This window comes from Mus musculus, chromosome 7 (genome assembly GCF_000001635.26).
Source record: "Mus musculus strain C57BL/6J chromosome 7, GRCm38.p6 C57BL/6J".
In the NCBI taxonomy this organism is placed as follows: domain Eukaryota; kingdom Metazoa; phylum Chordata; class Mammalia; order Rodentia; family Muridae; genus Mus; species Mus musculus.
Genome location: NC_000073.6, coordinates 128851254 through 128874389, shown reverse-complemented (window position 1 = coordinate 128874389; position 23136 = coordinate 128851254). Strand labels below are relative to the sequence as shown.

Below are 23136 nucleotides of genomic sequence, written 5' to 3'. Positions count from 1 at the left end.
TAAATATCATGTGCCCTTTCGAGTGTCCAATCCTGTGAAACATCATATGTGCTCTTATGTGTCTCCTTCAGCAAAACATCCTCTCAAGAGACAGCTTCCAGAAAAACATCACACGACACAACTGAGTTTCCAAGGAAACCAGAAATTTCCACTAGACAAATAGATATTCAAGAAGTAATGTGGTAATGTGTAGAATTCAAAAGAACAAATCTCTCTGAAAGGCCAGCTTTGGTTTATGAATCTAATTCTTTATCCTTCACTTTATCAACATCAATAATCAGGACTGGGAAGAACTGCCACTGGGAAAAAAAAAGTGGGTCTTTTTCAGCAATTCTCTCTCCACATCTTATCTTAATTTTAACTTGTACCTGATTTCATACCTCTTGTTGTATGGCTGAAACCCTACATAACAATGCTGAACACAAAGTAAAAGATGGAATTTCTTGCTGGAGATATGCCTTAGTGGTTAAAAGCACTGGCTGTTCTTTCAGAGGACCCTGGTTCAATTCCCAGATCCCACATGACAGCTCACACCCATCTGTAACTCCAGTTCCAGGGAATCTGACAACCTCACACAGCTATACATCCCGGTAAAACAGCAATGCACATAATTAAAACACACACATGCACACACATACACTAAAGGGCCTGGACAAGTGGCTCAGTGGTTAAGAGCATTGGCTACTCTTCCAAAGGAACCAGATTCAAATCCCAGCACCTATACATTAGGGGAAAATGGCTCATGAAGGGCACATGCCACATAGACATACATGCAAGTAAAGCTTCCATGCACTTTTTTTTAATGATGGAATTTCTCATTCACACAGACTTTCACATACAAGGAAGCATCAGAACAAAACACTGATGCTATCAAACACAAAGTTATAATAAACATACCATGCTAGAGGTTAGCCATCAGAAATACTAATGATCTCTTCTGGGGGATAGAAATTGTTTAGACTGCCTCTGTTTGTTTGTTTGTTTGTTTGTTTGTTTGTTTGTTTGAGATAGGTCTTGCTATGTAAGTTGGCCTTGAACTCAAAATTCTCCTCGATCAGACTCCAGAAGTGCTAGAATTACAGGCACGCACTACCGTGCTTGGCCCAATTAACTTTTATAATTATCAAATCATTTCTTATGCAACATCTGGCAATGGGCCTACGTTGATCACTGAGCTGTGACCCTTTCCCTTAACAATGTCACATTTGACATGTAATTTACTTGCTATAACAACTTCAATATTACTTCCAGCTTTTCATTGTAAGTTTTTGTACAAACCAACCCAGATAGTGAACTCACTCACTGAATTACTTCAAGAAATACCTGACAGCTACATTATTGTTATAATATAAATATCTTACTTTCAAAAGCAACCAAGACTGCCTCGTGGCTCACCAAGTCTTCTCACTACTTCATCTTATGCTCTTACCCTTTTCTCCCTGGATTCTGTTCCCAGACCCATCAACCACAACTGCCTTTGTTTCTATCTGGAAGGATCTTTGCCCGGAACTTTGCAAAGTCAGCATCTCATGTAGGTCAGAATGTCATTATCTCTTCATATTAAAAATGGCCAGCCTTCCTCTCTACATGCAATGACTTCTTTGAGCATCCTGTCCATCTCTCCACACTTACAATCCTTTTACTTATTCAATCATTTGTGTCTTTTTTCAGCATCTTCCACTCACTAGAAATCAACTAACTCCATGAAGGTATGGGCTCTTTCTCTCTCTCTCTCTCCTCTCTCTCTCTCTCCCTCTCCCTCTCTCCCTCTCCCTCTCCCTCTCCCTCTCCCTCTCCCTCTCCCTCTCCCTCTCCCTCTCCCCCTCTCCCTCTCCCTTTCCCTCTCCCTCTCCCTCCCCCCCTCTCTCTCTGGGGGGCGTGTCTTGGTATGGTGTAGGACCTTGGCAAGCCCACAGTGTAAGAATCTCCCTAGCTCAGATGAGTCTCAAACTTTAGAGGTTTGGCCATTTATCCACTAGAACAGACCCAGTGCTGCCTTCTAAGGGAAATTTAAGTGTAGCTGTTAGAGACTGCTGTGTGCTGCCTGTATGCTAGGTGGGCCAGCCCTCTGTCTAGACAGGAGTCTTGATCAGATTTCTCTGATATCTTAAAGGGTCCCCACTCCTCCTCTAGCCTGGGGGAGCTGTCCTTCAATGATGACTTGGTTGATGGTATAAAACTATGTGTCTAAAGACAGACATCAAACTTGAAGCTAGCCTGTAGCTATTGGTAGCAACTCTTACGAGTCTTGCAAGAAATAATTTTGATGGAAAACTGTGCAGAGTTTGCAGAAACCTGCCACTCAGACTTTCATTTCATCTTAAATGTAACCTTTAAGATCTTCCAGACGCTTGAAGAGGAAACTTGAACCATTTTGCTCCTAATATAAGTTTTTTACTAAACTATATTTTTACTATTCTCTTGACCTACATTGAAAAATACAGTAAGAAACAACTTTGAAAAACTCATTGTTATATATTATTATATATTCTAGATTAATGTCTTTGAGGGAGTTATTTTCTGCACCACACTGGGCCTCCTACTGAAAACCCACAAGAGAAATTTGTCAGCAATCCTATAACAAGAAAAACTATGCTTTTCCAGGCCTCTAGCTTATACTTAATCTTCTTATATCTTGTTTACTCCTATGGTTTGAAGAATAAGAAGATCATAGGCATGTTTTGGGGGCCATTTCTGAGTGTTTTATATGGTCACATTACTTCATCAAATTTTTCAAACCCTATTTTCCTTTAACTTCATTTTCTTTAGTCATTGGGGGTCTTCAATTTTTTCTGGGATACAGTGGGAATCCCTGTAACAATAGTTATATCTTCACAATTTTATACCATGTCACACACGTATTCACAAAGATGACATGGAGCACATTTGGGTAACCTGATTTAAAATATGACATACTGGCTAATATTCCCAAGGATCAGATCTGCAATTCCTGGTGTTACCACCAGGACTTAAAAGACTTAAATATAGCAAGATATCTATGTGGTGGTCTGTTGAGAAAGATGCCCCAGGATGCTCAGGATAAGGTTAGAACAGAAAGGTGAGCCACTTCTTTTCTCATTGCTCTGACCCTGTCCCTGCCATTGGTGACTTAAGAAAGGATTTGTTTTGGCTTGTGGTTTAACAGGATACCATCACAGTGGGAAGGACATGCCCACAAGGACACCATCCACAACAGCCTGTCACAACAGGCCACAGTATTCTTTCCCCAGCCACAGTGCTACTTCAGGAGTGGGTAATGAAAACTATACCATGGAACCTCTAAGGTTCCTATAGCTTATACCAGCAGCTACACTCTGGGAGGCTAATACCACAGCCTTGCATGTGAACACGAGGTAAATACGTAGGACTTGAGCCATGCTTTCTCCCTTGACTCATGCCTTCCCTCTGTGTCACTGCAAACTGTTCCCTCCCCATGCTTTCCCAGGATGTAGCTCTCTGCCCATCCATTGTTGTAATAGCTCAGATATGACTGACTGAACACTGAGTTCAACAGCCTTCAGAACAACACATCCACACATGCATGTACTTCTACATGTAAGGTAAAGAGGAGTAACCAAGGGAAAGGCCAGTGAAGTGTGTATATTAGAAGGGTCAGCAGGATGGAGAAGCCAGAGTGGTCAGTCCTAAACACACATATGAGCAGCAACAATGGACTCAGCAGATTAAAGGTACATGTGATGTATATGTATAATAATAATAATTAAAGAAAAGAGGTCACTAGTTAGTATAAGACTGAGTGTGGAGGCACAGGAAGAGTTGGGGAGGGTGGGACAGAAATGAGGTAAATACAGTACTCACTACAAAATTCTCAAAAAAAACCCAAAAATTTTCTATTTTAAAAAGGAGGAAGGAGACTCATACAAAGGAAAGGAAGAAAAATCACCATGACCCCTTGTAGGACTATGATGGCTATTCTTGCGTGTCAACCTGGCTATGTCTGGAGTTAACTAAAACCCAAGAGGCTAGGTATACTTTGGGGGGTTTCCTGACTAAATTATTTGAAATGGTAAGACCCACCATAAATCCCGATCTTTTGAGATGGGAAGATCCACCTTAAATCTGGGGCACACCTTCTGGTGGCAGCCTGTAGAAAGGACATGGGGAAAGGAAGTGCTTGCTTTTTGCCTGCTTGCCCTCACTCTCACTGGCAAGTTTACTTCTTCCTGTTTATACTAAAGATCAGCTGAGACACCCAGCCTACGGACCAAACAACTACTACATTCTTGAAACGTTCCACTGGGAGACAGCCATTGTTGGACTAGTCAGACCATTACCTATAAGCTACTCATAGATAAATAGATAGATAGATAGATAGATAGATAGATAGATAGATACATACATACATACATACATACATAGATGATATATAGATAATACATAAATTGATAGATGATAGATACATAAGATAGACTTATTCTATCCATTCTGCTTCTCTAAAGAACTCTAACTAAAACAAAGACTTTCAAGAAGCCAGAAAAGAACAATATGATTTTCCCTTCAAACTTCAGCCAAGAGGGGAAAAAATTCCAGCATCTATTTTAAAACACAGCCAGACTATAATTTCATATGATTAAATCCATTGCCTAATTGGCTTCAGCCTACTGCCTTTCCTGAAGACTCACTCCTCCCCATTATCCTTAGGCTTCCAGTGGCAACAGTCAAGTTTAAAGAGAATGACACCACTTCCATTGCCTGACCCCAGACCAAAATCTTCTACCCAAGGAATTTAGAGTAAAGATCCAGGAGGAAACTTAGCCTTACAGGGAGGAAACGAGAGACACGAGGGGCTGGCAGCAAGTCTGAAGGTGCTGTGTTCCTGATGCTGAGCCATGACCCTGCTCATAGATTCTATCACAGAACTGGGCTTGCTAAAACAGCTCAAGTGTTTGCTTTGTCGTTGATGATGTTACTATTACTTGAAGACTGTGATGATTAGAATGAAAATAGCCTCTACAGGCTCACGTGTTTGAATGCTTGGTCCCGGTTGAAACTGATTAGGAAATGTGTCACTGGGGGCAGGCAGTGAAGTTTCAAAGGACTGAGTCTCTCTCTATCTCCATCTGTCTCTTTCTCTATCTCCTCTCTCTCTCTCTCTCTCTCTCTCTCTCTCTCTCTCTCTCTCTCTCTCTCTCTTCCCCCCCCCCCTGGTTGTGTCTCAAGATGTAAACTCTACTGCTTCAGCACCATGTCTACCTCCTGTCATGTTCCCTACCACAATGGTCATGGACTCTAACCTTCTGAAATGATGATCCCTAAATTAAATGCTTTCCTCTGTAAGTTGCCTTGGACGGGTGTTTTATCACAACAACTTAGACAAGGGACATATCAATGACTGCCATTCACTAAGTGGCCCACTTTTAGGAAGGTAAGAGCTGGGCTGTGTGTACTTATCTGATCATACAGACCCCACCAGCAGCAGCACTTCACCAAGAGCTTGGTCTCCCTTAGAACTGGAAGACTGAGTCCTAAGGTTCTCATTAGTCTCAGAAGCCTGTGGAGTGACACACGGGAAGATAATTTGAAGTTTTTCAGTCACTCCACTAGTACAAAAGAGAGAAATTAGGACTGGAGAGATGGCTCAGTGGTTAAGAGTCTGTTCTGTTCTATCAAAATACCCATGTTCAGTTCCCAGCAGTCATGTCTCACGGCTTACAACTGCCTGTAAGCCCAGCTGCAGAGGACTTAACAACAGTCTCTCTGGTCTCCAGGTGCCCTCGCATACACATACTCACACGCAGACACACATATGTGTGATAAAAAATAAAATAAAATAAAATAAAATAAAATAAAATAAAATAAAATAAAATGTTAAAAAGATGAACTACAAGTGGCCAAAGACAATTTTTTAAAAAATAACAATAAAAATTGTAAAAAAAAAAAAAAGAAATCAGGGCTGAAGAGATGGCTTGGCAGTAACCAGGATGACCTGCGTAGGAATGGCACCACCCATTGTGCTCTAGGCTCTCCTCCACCAATTAGAAATTAAGAAAATACCTCACAGATATGCCCACAGGCCAATCTGATAAAAGCAATTCCTCAGTTGTGATTCCTTCTTTCCAGGTATGTTAGGTGTGTGTCAAATCAAGTCAACAAACACTAACCAGCACATGCGCTGTGCAATACTTCTTGCCATTGTCCTTATTTAGACCACAAACTCTGAGGACTCCACTTCCTAGCCTCAGTATTTTACATGGCAGATTATGAGAATCCTAAACATGTCTCCTGGGCACATACCCAAGCTTTAAAGAAGGTAAACTCCTGCTAGTCTCCAATGTGACAGACAGCAATTATTGTCAACTATAGATATGTTCTTCAAGCTACTAAACAGCTGTTCTTGCCTTGAAATCTCATTTCTCAGCGGCCAATTCCAGTCTGTTCTATTCTGCCTGCCTCAAAGTATCTGGCATCCTTACAGCAAGCAGATTTCCCATTTGAACTTGAGATTGCCCCATTTATCTCTATTATGCTGCCCTGGAAGACAAGACCACATGCATTACTGTGGGCTCTGTGTTATGCAGTGACATAAACACTCAATTAGGGGACCATCACTTGTGGTTTGGACCTCGATGGGGATTCACAGCACTCAAATAAGCACCTCTTACTTGGATCATACTCAGCATTTCCTATCTGTAACCTCAATCCTCATGATAAGCAGGAATTTTGGTTGGAATTTTGTGGGTAGCTAGTGGGAGAGCCCAGCCTAAGATATCAGATTTAAATCACTCATTGACTCTCTCCATGGGTGCACACTGGAGCCAAAATCAGAGAAGGAGGGAAAGAGAAGGGTGGGATACAACCCCAAAAGATGGAAGTTTTGTTATTTCTCACCTGCAAAGAAGCAATCAAGAGCTAATGAAATGGCTCTGCCACTAAGAGCACTGAATGCCTATCCAGAAGACCTGAGCTTGATTCCCAGCATCCCCACGGAGGCTCACAACTGGCTCCACTCCAGTTCTAGAAGAGCAAATGCCCTCTTCTGGCCTCTTCTGACACCAGGCATGAACATGGTGCACAGACATACATGCAGGCAAACCACCCTGTCTTAGTTAGGATTTCTATTGCTATGATGAAACACCATGACAAAAAAAGCAAGCTGGGCAGGAAAGCTTACATTTCCTGATTATAGTCTATTGAGGGAAACCAAGGGAGAAACTCAAACTAGGTGGGAACCTATAGTCAGGACGTGATGCAGAAGCCATGGAGGGTTGCTGCTTACTAGCTTGTTCTAGTGGTCTGTTCAACCTACTTTCTTATAGAAACCAGAACCACCAGGCCAGGGATGGTACCACCCACAATGAGCTGAGCCTTCTCTCATCAAGCACTAATTTAAAAAATGTCCTACAGGTTTGCCTACAGGCATTTTCTTAATTCGGGATCTGTCCTCCCAGATGACTTTAGCTTGTGTCAAGTTGACAAAACTATCAATATCATTGACCTTTTGTCAGCTTGACACACAAACACATGAGTCATCTTTCCTTTCTCATTCATCCCCAAGATCTTACATTAAAAATATAAATAACTTTCAAAATCTCACTATCTTTACCCATTCAAACTTGTTAAAAATTCAAAATTAGCCAACTTCTTAAAATTTGAAATCTTGAAATTCAAAGTCTCTCAACTGTGGGCTCCTGTAAAATCAAAAATAAGTTGAATAAAACCAGAACACAGTCACAAATCAAAGGGTAAATAACTCAACGGCCAATATCTGGGATTCACTCATTGTCTTCTGGGCTCCTCCAGGGGGCTTAGATCATTTCTCTGGCTTTGCCCTCTGTAGCACACAGCTTGTCTTCTAGATTCCAGCTGGCTCCATCCACTACACTGTTGCTGCTGTTCTTGGTGGTCATCCCATGGTACTGGTATCTCCAGTATGCTGGGGTCTTCTGCTGCAACTAGGCTGCACTTCCACCAGTAGCCTCTCACAATTTCTCTTCATAATGCCAAAGCTCACCTTCTCTGCATGACCTGGTCAATCCTGTGCCTTCACCTTCACCAGTGTCCTCTCCTGACCTCTCACAGCGCCAAGCCTCAGTTTCTCTCCATGACCTCTTCATGCCTTCAAAACCAGTACCACCTAGGTAACTCTTACACTAACAAGTTTGGCTGCCAGCATGAGGTACAACCTTGGCCACCTCTGGTAGCCTGCTTCTGTGTGCTGAGCCTCGGGAAACACTCCCTAGAAGATGTCACCTCAATGATGCTGCTCTCCTCTTAGTCACCACTAATTTCTCAGTTCAAGCTAAATAGTGACAAGTATCCCAGAAAAACAAAGGTTTTAATTTATTTGTTCTGGTATCTTGTTAATCACAGCTCCAGCTAACCAGAACCATAGCACTTTAACTCAAAATAACAAGTCTTTAAACTTCCCTCTGAAACCTCACAAGCCAGGCCTCCAATCTTCTACACTGCTCTCAACTTTCTTATCTCCTAAGCTCCCACAGACCAGCTCACCAAGCACTGAATATTCCCTGGATTGTCCTGCACAAAGTTCCAAGCTTTCTGTAGCTGTGGGGTTTTGCACTGCACCCAAGTTCCCAAAATAACAACTCAGAGACTATGAATAAATGCTTAGGCCACAAGCTTTGGCTCATTCTCGCTAGCTCATAACTCCATTATCCCATTTTAAATAGTCTAAATTCTGTCACATGGCTGGTCACCTCTTCTCAGTTTCGTACATCTCTCTCCTTGGAGTTCAGGTTGAATCTCAATTCTTCCCTGTGCCCAACTCTATCCCAGAATCCTCTCTCCCTGCCAGAATTCCCACCTCCTATTTACTGCCTCAGCTAATAGGCCATTAGCTTTTTATTGACAAGTGATGCTTCCACACAGAACACAGAAGATTGTCCCTACATCTCCCTCTTTTAGTCCAATAAAAGACTCTTTCTCTTACAATAATGAACTGTATACAATAGTGACAATTATGAAAACTATCAAGTAAGCTTACATTGCATTACTGGACAGGTAATGTCCAGTCCATTCTAAGATAGAGTCAGGTATGGGGTAGGGATTTTCCCCCAAGCACTGATGGAGACAGATGCATGAAACTGAGAAGAGGTAATCAGCCATGTGCCAGAACTTAGACTAGATTAGGCAGAATAATTGAGTTATGAGCTAGCAAGAGTGAGCCAAAGCTTGTGGCCTAAGCATTCATTCATAAATAATTAAGTCTCAGAGTCATTATTTTGGTTACACCTTCCACAGTCCTACCCAAAACAACATGATCAGGTCTGTCACAGCAATACCCAGCTCCTGGTACCAACTTGTCTTAAGTTAGGGTTTCTATTGTTTCAATGAAACACCATGACCAATACAACTTGGAGAGGAAAGGGTTTATTTAGCTTACACTTCCACATCATTGTTCATCATCAAAGAAGTTAGGACAGGAACTGGAGCAGGACAAAAACCTGGAGGCAGATCATGGAGGAATGCTGCTCACTGGCTTGCTCATCACAGTTTGCTCAGCCTGCTTTCTTATAGAACCCAGAAACACCACCCAGGGATGGCACCACCTACAATGGACTGGGCCCTCCCCATTAATCACTAATTAGGAAAATGCCCTATTGGTTTGCCTACAGCCTCATCTTACAGAGACATTTTCTTAATTGGAGATTCCCTCCTCTCACATAGCTTTAATATATATCAAGTTGACATAAAACTATCTAGTATACTCCCATACACATAAAATACTTTTTATAAGAAAGGAAGAAAGAGTGAAAGAGAGAGAGAGAAAGAAAGAAAGAAAGAGAGAGAGAAAGAAAGAAAGAAAGAAAGAAAGAAAGAAAGAAAGAAAGAAAGAAAGGAAGGAAGGAAGGAAGGAAGGGAGAGAGAGAGAGAGAGAGAGAGAGAGAATGAAAGAAAGAAAGAAAGAAAGAAAGAAAGAAAGAAAGAAAGAAAGAAAGAAAGAAAGAAAGAAAGAAAGAGAGGTTTATTTTAGCTTACATCTGAGGGACTATCACCTATCATGGCAGGGAAGGCACAGTAGTGTTCAGTTCTACAGTGCTGGGTGTGTGATGCGACTGGTTGCTCACATCTCATCCCCTCACTATAGGAAGTAGAGGACAGGAAGTGGGAAGGAGCTTACAGTCTGAAGGCCTATGCCCACCCCTGTTTACTCACTCCTTTCATTACCTCCCAAAACAGTGCCACCAGATGGGATCAAGTGTTCAAACACACAAGGCATTTCATATTGAAACCATGAGAGAGAACAGGAAGTTTTGATCCAAAACAAGTGACCCTATCTCACTGCATCCCCCACTCAACATTTTTTTTACTCCAAGGTACCTGTTTCTGTCATTATTCTGTTGCCATCTATCACAAAACCAGAAATGGGAACCTGAGGCTAGGAGAAAAGCAAAAACCGTCCTGTCTGACTTCTCATCTGGAATCTGACATACGGCAATATGTCTAAAGCCACAGTAGGAACGGCTTGATAGCAAACTAAATCACCAGCAGCAAAGAAAATCGCCCTAGGGTTTGTGCCCCCTCCACCCGCTCCTGCAATGCTCATCAGGAAGGATTCCCTGACAGTGCAAACCTCAATCAATCACCAGGACTCTGAGGATGAGGGAGGATTCAGGGAACTCCCTCTAGGGGCGAATGACTCTTTAACCCCCACCTCAGCTTCCTAATAAGTTTGTCTCCAAAAACTAGAGCAACATTCTAACAAATGCAAAGTGAGAACTTCACTAAAACCGAATGACATCTATTGGCACAAAACAACCTACCTCTGAGACTCCGCATGCGCAGTCTGCTGGACTGTTTCTCACCATAGCACATTTTTCTATTGAATCAGAAAATAGAGAGAGAGAGCATATCAAAGCACTGAGTGCAGGTATTTTAACTTAATGAAAAGAACATGTCAAAATTTAATAGGGGAAAATAGGTCAGCTCCTATTTTTCATCAAGAAAAAGGGTCTCTGTAGGACAGTCTTAGAATGTGCCACCACTGAGAAAAGATTGCTGCTGGAGAAATTGAAACTGGAGCCTAAGGGCTTCCTCTGTCTTTGACTCTCTATCTCCCTAAGTGATAGGAAATGTGGTTTATTTGTAGAAATTCAATGTAGATTGCTTGAGGAAAGTTGACACGAACAAGAATCTATCAAAATAAAGACAAATGCTTCATAAAAGGCAGGTCTACACATGAAAGAAAATGCCATGGTTCTGCTGGGGGTTGGCAGTGGTAACCGCATCAAGGTAGAGCTGGCAAATATCACCAGTTACTGTGCATTAAATTTTGTCTAGTTAATCATGAGAACCAAGGTCAGTAAAGGAGTGACAAAGCAAAGCCATCCTGAGCTTGCCAATTAGCATGACTTTCTTCTCTTCCTACTCCCGTAGACCTGCTGGAATCATCACTGTGCTTCACTGCATGCTGTGCAAGGACTGTTGCAAAGATTATACAACCATCCTAAAAGTTGCCACATGGTCCTCTGTGTCATCATTAGTCAAAAAGCAGAAATAGCCAAATGTCCATCAATGGACAGATGGATAAATTCAGTGCCATACACATACATCTACACATACACACACTCTCTCTCCCTCTCTCTCTCTCTCTCTCTCTCTCTCTCTCTCTCTCTCTCTCTCTCTCTCTCTCTCTCTCTCAGAAAAAGAGAGAGAGAACAAGCCATTTACAATGGGAAACCAGGTCAGGGATGTTTTACAAAGACCATGCTTACTCCACATGAATGAACTTAAGTTTTCTGGCCCACTTGAGACTTGGGATCATATCCATTCTGACCGAACAAATCTCTTAAACTCTCTTGTCTCCCTTGGGTTTACACCGCATCCATGGATATTGCAATGTGAGAAGTTTACAATTAAAATTCACATCATATATTTGCAGGCAGCAACAGAACTGAATGAAGTCATTAGCATCCCGTGGCTTCCTAAGACTCTAGCCCTCAGTACAATTTTCTTACCAGCTACTGCTGGTTTGTCTAGCATCGTTTCCCCAGGTGGGACCAGTTCTGTTCGCTAGAACCTTCTGTAGCTTCTCATCTGTGTGTGTCTCACCCACCCAAACCCAAGAAGCAGACTTCAGAGTCACGGTTTCTGTAAGGTCCCAAAGCGCTCCCCACTCAACCCCAGTGAGTCTCTCCTGTTCCAGACGAGGCTTTCCAGACTGAGAGAGGTCCACAGAGAGAGAGCAGCAAGGCAGGAGGAATGAAGTAGGACCAGGTACAGACGTCACACTGCAGTCCCAGCTATCTTAGTGATAAGAAAACAGAGGTACCTTTGAAGCTGGGGGCAGGGGAATGTGTTTGAGGAGACTGGGGGAGTTAGAGAAGAGGGTCGATATGGTCAAAATTTGTGACTGGAATTCTCAAACAATAAATTTAAAAATACATTTTAAAAAAATGTGTGGGTTGGAGAGATGACTCTGCAGTTAAGAGCACCGACTGCTCTTCTAGAGGTCCTGAGTTCAATTCCCAGCAACCACATGGTGGCTCACAACCATCTGTAATGGAATCTGATGCCCTCTTCTGGTGTGTCTGAAGACAGCAATGCTGTACTTATATACAATAAAGAAAGAAAGAGGGGGGGGGGAAGGAAGGAAGGAAGGAAGGAAGGAAGGAAGGAAGGAAGGAAGGAAGGAAGGAAGGAAGGAAGGAAACACACGTTTATAAAGTGACCTGGTCATGCTCAGGCTAGCTCCTGTTCATCCAGTAGTTGGTCACTTTCCACGGAACTATCACCACGACACTGAAAGAACATGAAGACAATGTGTACAGATCAGTTCCAGGGCAGACAGGGAGGCTGGCCTCTGTGGCTTGTCCCATGTGGCTTGTCCCGTTCAGACCCTCCCAGGGCACTCACCTATGGTTAACTGTCTGCCTCGACTACGTGCTAAGATTCTCTGCCCCACTTGGAAAATGCCCCACCCTTAGCATCTCTCACTTGGGACGCTTTGGGGCAAATTCTCTGTCACTCCCGGGGAGAGTAAGATGTCCTTTACAACTATCTCCAGAATGTGGGTAGCTTTCCCCAAAGCTCCAGGATTTAAAGGCTTATTGTGTGGTACCTGGACCATCTGAGAGGTCCTTAAGTCCTTAGAGGTGTGTCTTACTGTGGTACCTGGACCATCTGAGAGGTCCTTAAGTCCTTAGAGGTGTGTCTTACTGGATGAACAGTGTGCTCCACCTCAGGTGATTCTGAGCTTCTCCTCAGAGAAGCAACATATTCAACTTTGGACCAGAATCAGGAGCCAAAACAGAAGAGTTTTCTTCATAAATTAACTCCCTCGGGTATTTTATTGTGATGGGAAGCTGACTAATACACTCCTTGGAATAAATGTGTGCCATCTGGGCAGAGGCTTGGGGGAACCAAGCCTTCAGATTGCTTCTCAGTCCAGGAGAGTATGAATCTGCTGTAAGCCTGGGGCGGTGACTGTGCCTGGGGCGGTGACTGTGACATCAGTGCTGGCATCGGGACAAATGGAAATCCCTCTGTGTGATTAGTCCATTTACTCTGATCTTGATTCTGCCAGCCTTTCTCCTGCCAGATGCTGCACTGGGATTTTGGGCTCCCTTTACTTTCTCTTCCCTAAATCCCAAGGGAGCTGTTAATAAATGGAAGACTTCCCAGTGAGCAGGAGCTACATGTCATTCGAGGCCACAAGGCTGGAGGACTTCCAAAAGGGACAGGTCTCACTTGTGTCCTGAAGCAACACGGCTGGGACAGTATGCAGCAGAGCCAAAGTTCCAAATTGAAGCCCAGGTTGGCCTTGGACTCACTCTCCTGCCTCTGCCTCCCAAGGTTTTGCATCTTATCAAGACCATTTAGTTGCCAAAAATGCAAATTCGACAACTGATTCCACCCATGGTATCCTCCAGCAAGAGTTGTCCCCCAACTTCTCAAAGTCACTCTGAAATGATAACCTGTTCCACTAGAGACTCAGTGGTGGTGGCCTGAGAGGGGAAGGGAGGAGGGGGAGTGTTGTTGGGTTCACCTGACACCCACAAAAGGCACCTGCTGTGGTCTCCTTAGTGTCTAGCAGTGCCTTGAGCGCTTCCTGTGGACCCATAGACCTCCTTGATTACAGTGCGTGCTCTAGCGCCATCTGCTGGAAGCTTGTGAATTGGTCTCCTGCACTCAGCCATGATTTGATTAAAACAATTTCTGCCAAGTTTGGGGTGGGACTGCTTGAGACAGAGACTATTAAAATTTGCTGTATCAATCCTTACTGATTCAAATAATCCTCCTATTTGTTGTGTCCCTTGAATTTCAAGACCTTACTCACTACATCTCACTTCAAAAAGATACTCTTCCAAAATTAAAATATTCTCACTGCAAGGCATTTGCTAATTCCAAAGAGAAATAATGGGGAGAGGTATTACAGATAAATGCAGCTCTCATCCCTCATCAAAGAATCTTTTCTTGTACCTGACAGAGGCCATTACAGAGATCCAGAACTGGTCAAATTGCAGAGACTAAGTGGCCATGGGGTGCCCAATTCCAAATGGTACATCTACAATGCAACCCCTGTATCTCAGGCTCGGAGAAAATAACAAGAAATGTCATATAATGGTTGTAAGAGTCAGACAACCAGGGTGCCTGCTGTGAGATAGTATCCTCTAGACACGACAGGGATGCTACCCCCATGAGATCTCAGCAGTGTGCATGCCTAAACAAGACCTACATAAGACCACATCAGCCATGCCGATGTGGATGGCCCTACCTCTAAATGAAGGACAACGACAACTAATGGCTTCTGAGAAAAGGAGAATCGTTTTTCTTCAGGTACCAGCTCCCTGGTAGCATCTCTAAATTCAAGAGGTCAGCCCTAAATATTAAACAGATTCAGTAGTGTGTGTGTGTGTGTGTGTGTGTGTGTGTGTCTAACAATAATAATTCTATAAGAAGAGCTTCGAGTGTTAGGGAGGAGAAGTGGGAGGGGTTGGAGGGGCAGAAAAAAGGGTGGAAATGATGTAAATACAGCCTACGATGTAAATACAGTACTCATGTATGAAATTCTCAGAAAATAAAAATTTAAATTTAAAAGCCCAGGGATACACAAGCTCCAGGCGAAGCAGGTCTGCCATTTGATCACTAATCTCTCAGCCTCAGTTGTCATTTTCAGGCAGAAAAACAAAATTCTACCACTGTGTTTCCTGGTACACTTCCTCAGCAACATTCAGAATTTATTAGAAAAAAATATGGAAACGGAGCACTGAGACACGGGAAAGGGCTAGCCTGGACTTCTTGGTAACCCTGTGCTAGGTGCTGAGCCATGCCCTGAAGATTCTAGTAGACAGGAACTTACATTCATTTGAAAATGGAATCTGCAGATATAAAATTGGTTGTGGCCAGGGGCAGAGAACTGGCTCAGTGGGTAAATCTTCATAAGTCTAATGACCTCAGTTTGATTGCCAGGACCTGGGTAAAAAAGGTAAGAACTGCCTCACAGATCTGTTCTCTGATGTGCACATGCGCACACATGCAAACACACATACATATAACACATACGTACATAAACATAAATACACATGCATATCTCAAAATGAGTGGAGGATTTTTTCCTCTTTTTAAATATTCTGGAATCATTCACATGAAATTAGAAGTATTTGTTTTTTGAATGTCTAATAGAAATCCCCAGTATATCTATGTATATAATATTCTCTGTGGCAAGATTTATAACAAATAGTTCAAATTCCATTTAATTGTAAGACTATTTGGTGACTGGGGAAATGGCTCAACCCCTACATGGTGGCTTATGACATCTGTAACTCCAGTTCCAGGAGATCTGATGTCCTCTTCTGACCTTCATGGGCAACAGACATGCATGTGGTGTACAGACAAACATGTGGGCAAAACACCCATACACATTAAATAAATATAAATTATATGGACTGATATATATAATATATGGATATATATGGATGTATAAATATATGGATATATGGATATATGGATCTATGTGTGTGTGCTACTACATACCACATACTACATGGACACACACAAAAATTACAAGACTTGCTTTCTGGGCTGGCGCCCTGAGCGTCTAGACCTTGGGCACAAACTCAGCAGCCAGCCCCACAACACCCAGAGGCAGCTTCACTCCCAGGTACTTTAACACGCCCAGGATCACAGGATCACAGGAGCTTGGTCACATCAGGATCTCAAGATCCCAAAGGCAGCTTGACTCCCAGGAGCTCGGACACACCCAGGATCTCATGATCACAGGATCCCAGAATCACAGGATCACAGAGACAGCTTAACTCAGAGGAGTTCTGACACAACCAGGATCACAGGAAGGACAGGCTCCAGTCAGACCTAGCCAGGGCAGGTAGCGCTAGAGATAACCAGATGGTGGGAGGCAAGTGTATGAACATAAGCAACAGAAACCAAGGTTACCTGGCATTATCAGAACCCAATTCCCCCACCATAGCAAGTCCTGGATACACCATCACACTGGAAAAGCAAGATTCAGATCTAAAATCACTTCTCATGATGATGATAGAGGACTTTAAGAAGGATATAAATAACTCTCTTAAAGAAATACAGGAGAACACAGGTAAACAGATAGAAGCCCTTAAAAAAGAAACACAAAAATCCCTTAAAGAGTTACAGAAAAACACAATCAAACAGACGAAGAAAAGGAACAAAACCATCCAGGATCTAAAAATGGAACTAGAAACAATAAAGAAACCACAAAGGGAGACAACCCTGGAGTTAGAAAACCTAGGAAAGAGAGCAGGAGTCATAGATGCAAACATCACCAACAAAATACAAAAGATAGAAGAGAGAATCTCAGGTGCAGAAGATACCATAGAAGACATTGACACAACAATGAAAGAAAACGCAAAAAGCAAACAAGCTCCTAACCCAAAACATCCAGGAAATCCAGGACACAGTGAGAAGACCAAACCTAAGGATAATAGATATAAAAGAGAGTGACGATTCCCATCTTAAAGGGCCAGTAAATATCTTCAACAAAATTATAAAAGAAAACTTCCCTAACCTAAAGAAAGAGATGCCCATGAATATACAAGAAGCCTACAGAACTCCAAATAGACTCAACCAGAAAAGAAATTCCTCCCATCACATAATAATCAAAACACCAAATGCACTAAACAAAGAAAGAATTTTAAAAGCAGTAAGGGAAAAAGGTCAAGTAACATATAAAGGCAGACCTAACAGAATTACACCAGACTTCTCAGCAGAGACTATGAAAGCTAGAGAATCCTGGGCAGATGTTATACAGACCCTAGGAGAACACAAATGCCAGCCCAGGCTACTATACCCAGCAAAACTCTCAATCACCATAGATGGAGAAAACAAGAGATGCTATGACAAAACTAATTTTACACAATATCTTTCCACAAATCCAGCCCTACAAAGGATAATAGATGGAAAACACCAACACAAGGAGTGAAACTACACCCTAGAAGAAGCAAGGAAAGTAATCTTTCAACAAACCCACACAAACATAATTCCACCTCTAACAAGAAAATTAACAGGAAGTAACAATCACTTTTCCTTAATATCTCAGTATGAAAATTAATATTACCAACATATCCTAATGAATTGAAATTCAAAATATGAGGAATTAGAAATTTGCTGGCTGTCATCAGTGTGTTCTCTAATTTGGTAGTGGGAGAAATAGGTTCAATATTGTACAATCCATATACACTTTCTGCTTGTTTGTAAGTGACAGGGTCTTGCTATGTGCCGCATAATGGTCTTGAAATCATGCTTCTCCTATCTCAGCCTTTCTAGGATTGTTTATTTGATGTTTTTACACTATACTATGGTTTTCAGAACAGCTTACATATTTCAAAATTATTTATACAGCCAAAAGAAATGTAGACAATTAATTTGAGTGGTGGCTTGTAAAAGAACAGCAAAGAGTGTGACTGAAGGCTTTGCTTGATATTTAAATTATTGTATCAATTTTAAAGAAAAGGACTTTATAAGTTACTCTTATTCTGAGATGAATGCTTTTCAAAATCATCACAGACAATGAACCAGAATCTTACCTTCACCTAATGTTGGTGCCACCCTCCAAGCAGAACCATTGTTCATTGAAACAGTTGATGAATGACTTCATGGATAGACCATCTTAGTACACACACCATTTCTTACATGATTGTAACCTGTTCCCTGCGGGCTGAGAATGACGACAATCACTCAAGTCAAATAGCTTTGGCCATAGCAGGAAATGTGTGCTTACAATTCATTCCTTGGCACAACAGAACTGTCAACTCTTAGCTTATCTACTATGGAGGTAAAATCCTTTGGTGATGTGAGGGACAAACTGTTCTTATTTTATGTTTGTACCACAGTAAAAGCCAAGATTTTAAGGTCTACTAAAAATAAAACAAGCAAACAAAAAGACTTTATCTATTTACGTTCATTTTTTAAAACTAATAGTGATATATTATTTTTAAATATCATACAGTTGATATATTTGGAGTTATTTAAAATTTGTATTGAGAAAAACGTATGTATTTTCAGTATTGCTGTAGACAAACAGCTTCATAAGACTGTTCAACTGATTGTTGTTTTACATCAAACAACTTTTATAATACTCATTTTTATTGTTACATATTTTATAAATTTTAAAGAATATGATAAAAATGAAAGGTATTGCAGGTTTTGAGGGGACTCTCCGGGAGGAGCTGGGGTACAAAAGGGAAAGAAGAATGTGATGTAAGTCTATTTACTCAAAATATGTTTTTAAATGTTAACAAATTCAGATAATTTGAAATTATGTATCTTTTCTCATCTCAATGCAGTCGAACTTAAATCAAAAGAAAAAAATTACAAGACTACTTGGCATTCTATTTCTTTATGTGTCAACTGTGGTGGGCCATATGCTTCTCTGAATTTGTCCATTTCATTTTAAAAGTCTAAAGCTGATTTTTATAAACGTAAAGACACTTGTGTTAAATTACTGTATCTTAGTATCTGCATTCCAAGTATCTTTACTTCAAATATGTTTCTTTTTCTGTAATATTTAAGTCACTCTTTCCCGAATTTTGAAATTGTTTTCAATATTTCAAAAAATCAAGCTGGCTTTGCACAAAGCGCTAACCCCAGAACAACAGTGGGCAGCTGTCTGGGTAAAACTGACATCGGGGCTTTTGTAGCTTCCACCAGTGCCCTCTGAGTACCACAGCAGATCCCAGCATTTGCCTTCTGACTTCTCTTCAACAGCACGGCAGGCAGTCCCTGGCTCCAAAGGAGAAAGGCTGAGTAAGACACATGGGAATCCAGTCTCCTGACCAGCAACCAGTACCAACCTGAGCGTGTGTCTTTCCTAGTCCCTGGGTTTGAGGAAAGACTGTCTGGGATCGAAGGGAGAAAATTTAGAGAATGTCCTTCCCAGTAAAAAAAAAAAGAGACCCAGAGAAACTTCTGCTTATCTTTCCTACATGCAGAGCCTTCCAAGGTGGAACCTCCCAAGCTGCCACACCACGGGAGAGGAAACTACTGAGATGGGCAGAGTTCGAGAACAGCAGGGCGCTGGCAGTGCCGCAGCTCCGATCTGTGTGCGTCAGATAAGCGGCCCCTTATCGTTTAAGCTGCTTTTGACAAGGCTTGTTATTTGTAGCTGAAAATGCCGTGCTGTTGTCACAGGAGACGAGCCATCTGGCTCCTGAGTGGCATTTGGCGGTTTTATCATCACCTCACAGTGAATTCAGACCCTAGAGAAGGCACCCGAACGTCATGGCAGAGTTGTTATATCTGAAGAAAAGTACTCTACACTAGGTAACTTTGAAGTGCTTCCAAATACTGACATGTTTTGCTACATGTTTTCATTTCAAACTTTGTGGGTTTTTTCTTTACTCTGAAGTTTTTCTAAGAATGTGATGTCTTACCAGACTTCATACAGGAGAACACGGCATGAACTTGGCATCCCAGAGAAGTATGACGTCACACCTCATCAGATGCCCCATCCCTCATATGACCTCAGCCACAAGACTTCAAACTCAAGGGATCAACACCCTGAGAGCTTAGGCTGTGACAGCCCATGCTCTGCCAACTGCTTCACGCAATGCCAAGAACTCAGGCTACCATGGGCTGCCCCTCTTATAGATGCAGAGCTAATCTCCAAAGCTCCACCTGCCAACATCACCCCTCCTCTCCACAAAGGAGCCCCGAGCAGCCTTCAGAAGCTGTGCTGTGGAGGTGGAGCCAGATTCCTCCAGGACTAACTCATAAAGCTACAATTCAACCTACAACTAAACCTGGCTTTCATAGATTCTTGCCTCTGTCCTCAGGACGAAATTGAACTTGAATAACGAAGCTAGCTCACCATCAGATTAAAGCTCCTAGTCTACTGAAAGGTCTGTTTACATTTCTCTCCCCATTTTCAACCATGGGGAGCCTGAGGGAAAAAATCTAAAGAGCAGCAAATGTTGAAATTCATGAAACTATATCTGGCCACTCCTGTTTCCAGCATATGCAGTTTTCTACATTCTTCTTAAGAACTTGAGACAAAGTGCCTTCCTGACGGCCAAGGCTGCATAGTTAGACCCAGTCTCAAAACAAAGTAAAAAAGTTAAGAAGACGTTCTAATGGCAAACTCTTATTAAAAAGCAGTGATACTTGAGAGTTAGTCTGTGTGAAGAACAAAATAAATAAAGCAAGCTGAGAGTTTATTCTGGTATTTAGGTGACCCAGATCAAACTCCTAGAAAGCCACAGTGGACAGACATCTCCACACTTACTGGAGCCGGGGAAACACCCCAAAATATATAACCACCAGCCCGGTTCACACAGGCACTCTGAAGCTGTCTTGGCTGAACACTCATTTTTCTGGGAAATGACAGTTACACTTTATAACCCTTTCTCACAAAATCCTTAAACATTATCTTTAATTTATCTTTAATTTGCATTATGAAGTGTCCTTTGCTTGCAGATGCCTGAAACACTATCCCAGCCTGGTTCCGAAAGGCAAGGAGGAGCCCACATTCAAATAAATCCCATGGGTAAACCAAGCAAAGCTTCACTGTGAGGTTAGATGCCATTCTGACTGTCATCTCTTGTTGCTTTTCTTTGCACTTGGCTCCATCCTCTCTCAGCTGCCCTGGCAGACTGAAGCCATGATGGTGAGCTGTCCTGCCCTGCAGTGTCACTCTGATGCTGAGACACAAAGGCAACCAACAGCAGTGGGAAACTCCAGGAGAAACTCTGAGACTAGTCTTGTTGGGATAACATGGTCTCTGGACCAATCGCTATGAAAGAGAGTGAACCACCTGGGGATGGTTCCGTTTAAAAAGTTCTTGCCTTGCAAACATGAGGACATAAATTCAAACCCCAGAACCTACATTTAAAAAACAAAAACAAGTATGGTGCACACTGTAATTTCAGTGCTTAGAAAGGTAAGAACAGATGGGAGCCCTGAAGCTCAGTAGCCAAGCTAGTCTAGCCTACTTGGCAAGTTCCAACTCAGTAGGAAACACTGTCAGAAAGAAAGAGAAAGAGAGAAAGAGAGAAAGAGAGGGAGGAAGAGAGGGAGGGAGGGAGGGAGGGAGGAAGGGAGGGAGGGAGGGAGGGAGGGAGGGAGGGAGGGAGGGAGGGAGGGAGGGAGGGAGGGAGGGTAGTGCTTGAGGAGCAATAGCTAATGTTGTTCTCTGCCCTGCATGCACACACATACACACACACACACACACATACACACACACACACACACACAACACACACACACACAGGTGGAGATTAAAGTTAAAATATTTATGGGGTTACAGAGATAGCTTAATAGTTAAGAACACTTGCTGCTCCTGCAGAAGACCCACATTTGATTCCTATCACCCACTTAACAGCTCACAACCATCCATAATTACAATTTCAGGGAACCTGATACCCTGTTCAAACCTCTGAGAAAATATTGAAATATTCCCTTAAAAGGTATGTTTATGCCCCAACTTGTAGTGTGTATAAATGCAACATTGTGGATGGCTAGGATCCTGGCAGAGTAGCCAAGACATGCTGGGGTCACATTGGATTAGGGAGTGGAGAAGCTGGGACACAAAAGCACACACAGAGGGAGAATACCATGTGATAAAGGGGCGGGGGAGGTGGACCACCCACCAATGAATACCAAAGACTTCCAGAACCTTCTAGAACTCAGGAACAGATTTCCCTAAAAGACATCAACCTTACATACACCTTGATGTCAGTCGTGTACCCTAACATCTATGAGAGAATAGACTGCTGTCATGGTACTCCACTGGGATGTGGCATACTGAGAAACTCAGGAAGAGACATAGACACCGTATCAGTCAAATGTCCACAGCAGTGACCATGGAGATGAGATAATATGAATGGTGCCCCCCCCACATTGTTAAATGGTGGATTATGTTTCTCCTCGGTATGACAGAATGCCTTGAACCAAGAATGTAAGGGAAGCCAGGCGTGGTGGCATACACCACACACCTTTAATCCCAGTACTTAGGAGGCAGAGGCAGATGGATTTCTGTCAATCTGAGGCCAGCCTGGTCCACATAATGAGTTCCATGTCAGGTCTATGTAGAGAGACGCTGTCTTAAAAAGGAAAAATAAAAGAATGTAAGAAGAAAGGATTGACTCTCTCCGTTTTGGATAATGCTGCCCACATTCAGGGTGGACCTTCTCCCACTCTGTCCGCCCGCACATGCCTGGAGTCATGGAGTTAGGCCTTACCAGTTCTCTAGGAGATGTCAAATCTAGTTGAAGACTTGTCCTCAAGAGCAGCAAGTGAATCCATCACTAGACATGAGTGAAAGACATTGGCTTACCTCTGTAGAAACCATTGTATCAATAAATACAGTCTTATATATATAATTTCACTTTGTAATATATATATATATATATATATATACAAACTGCTGGAGAGATGGCTCAGCAGTTAAGAGGACCTGAGTACAATTCCCAGCAGCCACATGGTGGCTCACAACCATCTATGATGGGATCTGATGCCCTCTTCTGGTGTGTCTGAAGACAGCTACAGTGTACTCATATAAATAAAATAATTTTTTTTTAATTTTAAAAATATTTATTCTTTCTCCCAGCTGTAGCGGAGATCCCTTCATCCAAAGTCAGGCATGTCTAAGTCACCACAATTTGACCGGTTTTATACTTTAAACAAAGGTGGAAGTATCTTGATTTGCTTTGATTTTCATACTCATCC

The 23136-nt window shown here is 42.3% G+C and overlaps 1 long non-coding RNA gene across 3 annotated transcripts in view; it reads right to left on the bottom strand.

Moving 5' to 3' along the window:
• Gm32884 overlaps nucleotides 1–19446 on the bottom strand; it is a 51604-nt gene extending 32158 nt beyond the window's left edge. For 2 of the 3 annotated variants that reach the window (XR_869964.2, XR_869963.1), the window contains exons 1-3: nucleotides 18000–18038; nucleotides 12654–12723; nucleotides 10746–10801 (exon numbers count right to left, since the gene is read on the bottom strand). This is a non-coding gene — a long non-coding RNA (predicted gene, 32884). Of the gene's footprint in view, nucleotides 1–10745; nucleotides 10802–12653; nucleotides 12724–17999; nucleotides 18039–19265 lie in introns of those variants that run through there. The other variant, XR_378513.2, reaches the window with a different exon arrangement.
• Nucleotides 19447–23136: the final 3690 nt, after the last annotated feature.